Here is a 2,500-nt window from a genome sequence, read left to right on the forward strand (position 1 = left end):
CAGTGGCGACCGTGTAAACGGGCGGGGAGACGGAGGACGTTTTGGGATCTACACCCCAGCATAGATGCCCTGTGTGTGTGTGTGTGTGTGTGTGTGTGTGTGAGTGATGTGCAGTACCCGCACTGCCCGATGGTACCAGTGTCTCCTCAACCCCGTAGTGCCCCTGTAGGGGCCTGGCGGAGGGCCGTGTTTCACCGAGGAACAGATGACTCATGGGTAAAGGGTCTGAGCCCTTCGTTTGCGCAGGAGCTAATTAGAGCCGGGAAGGCCTAAGAGCGGTGAGAAAGACTGTCTGTCCAGCAGTGCTGGGGGCCGCACGCTTCCGGAGACGTGCGCTGCAGTGCGCAGGCACACTGTTACAGACGCAGGCACACTGTTACAGACGCAGGCACACTGTTACAGACGCAGGCGCACTGTTACAGACGCAGGCGCACTGTTACAGACGCAGGCACACTGTTACAGACGCAGGCACACTTCTACAGACGCAGGCACACTTCTACAGACGCAGGCACACTTCTACAGACGCAGGCACACTGTTACAGACGCAGGCGCACTGTTACAGACGCAGGCGCACTATATTAATGAGGCCGTGTCCGAATCACAGTGCACTTGTGTACTATTGAGGAGGCTGTTCGAGTACGCTGGGTGAGAAAGTTGCTAAGTAGGTGAAATTTGCTCCGAATGTAGTGTTCTCAGAATTCCAGGGTGATGAGCTTATTTCCGAGGTTTCTCTGAGTATATTTCGGAGCATACTTTTCAGGAAGTAAGTGACTATTATGGTCCCATAAATATATGACTCATAGCTTCACTTTAAAAACAAGGCACAGTTTTGCTGACATTTTCCTCCTGCAGCTACAGCAGTGAGACATGAGCGTGGTCACGAAGGCGGAGCGTCTGACGACACTCCCACAGTACGGGTGGAAAATAGTTATTTTTTGCGTGCTGCCCATCAGCAGCGGTGTCAGTAGGGTTGGTGTCACCCCGCTTGTGTCAACCGATGTTGTCGGGTGGGGGGGGGGTGCTGTTGGAGGTTGTCGGCCGGGTGTCGGGGGGGGGAGAGGGAGGGGGGGGGGTGCTGGCTGGTGTGGGTGCGAGGATGCATTCAAACGACAAAGCGCTTCTCATCACATTAAATTAAATCAACCGGCAGTAAGCTGCATTGGAGAAATTAGCTGTTTCAACTCATCACCAGTCATTTTGATGTCACACCCCTCTGACGGTGTCACCCGGTGCGGTCTGCACTCCCTCGCACCCCCCTAGTGACGTCTCTGCCCATCACCTACTAAAAAATGCACTATGCAGTACGCAGTATGCTTCGTAGGCAGCACATACTTTGAGGACACAGTAGTTAGGAGGCTGATTCGGACTCTGCCTCTGTCTTATAATGTCCTGTTTATTTCCCCCCCTCTGTGTGTTCAGCCTTCGTATCCTTTTCGTTTATGTAATGTTATTAAACACACATGCATTGTATACGGACGGCAACATTCAGTGTGTGTCCCCTGTGTGCTGTATGAGTGCTTGTTTATATGTGCACGTGCCTGCGTGTGTGTGTGTGTGTTAGTGTGACCGTACATGTGTGTGCGTGCGCGCGCGCGTGTGTGTGTGTGCACGCGCGTGTGCGCGTCTGTGTGTGTCTGTGCATGCCAGGGTGGTGCTCTGTTTGAGCCCCTGGGTTTGTGGAGTCTCAGAGCTGAAATAGCATGGCAGGCTGTGCAGGTGATGTGGAGATGACCGTAGGTCTCCAGACCAGCTGGCTCTTCTATTTTAAACTGGGGGAGGACCCAGGGGGGCTGGGATTCACCCAGCATTCTGAGCAGAGCCTCACAGAGCAGGGAAGGGGAGGGGTCACGGGTTCCTCTCCACCGTAATTAAGCACAGCTTTACCTCTGTGCTCTTACCTTCATATACTGTAACTTAATAACTTGTACTGAGCCTGCAGTGTACCACAGTAAGGGAGGTCACCTATTACCTGTGCTTATACCTGTCCTTCACTCCTATACTAATTGCCCAAAAATCAAACGTTACTCTTTTCAGTGTCCAATAGTTGACAAACCTGTCTTGATAAGGTCTGAAACAAATGATATTTCTGTGAATAGTAGCCTTCATTAAAAGCTTGTGTCACGCCAGTTCTTACATCCAGATTGCTGGCACTGTAAAATGACTATTATAAACTTCCTGGTCTTGGTGCATTGTGTCGGCCATTTTGTTGTATTTGCGGTTTTATTAGGGGGGGCCATTTTCAGGGCGCTGCTGCAAAAGAGCATGCATGCTCGGTCAACCTACCCTGTATAAGTAAAGGTTAATGAATAAGTGAATACGCTTGTGCGAAATGCTACAGAAATCAGCCGTTGGCCTGCGCGGTCAGGGCTTTGAGGCTGGCGTGGCGATGGCAGTGAGCCTTTGAGTTTTCGTCCGTTACGTCTCTGATATTCAGTGCTCGCTTTGAGTCATGGGCTGCCCTGATTGCATTGTTCTGCTGGAGGGTTTCTGATGACTGAAA

General features: G+C 51.5%; 1 protein-coding gene across 3 annotated transcripts in view; it reads left to right on the plus strand.

The window, feature by feature from the left end:
• mrtfab (myocardin related transcription factor Ab) overlaps positions 1-2,500 on the plus strand; it is a 51,051-nt gene that overhangs the window by 26,324 nt on the left and 22,227 nt on the right. The window lies entirely within an intron of this gene.

This window comes from Anguilla anguilla, chromosome 2 (genome assembly GCF_013347855.1).
Source record: "Anguilla anguilla isolate fAngAng1 chromosome 2, fAngAng1.pri, whole genome shotgun sequence".
Taxonomy (NCBI): domain Eukaryota; kingdom Metazoa; phylum Chordata; class Actinopteri; order Anguilliformes; family Anguillidae; genus Anguilla; species Anguilla anguilla.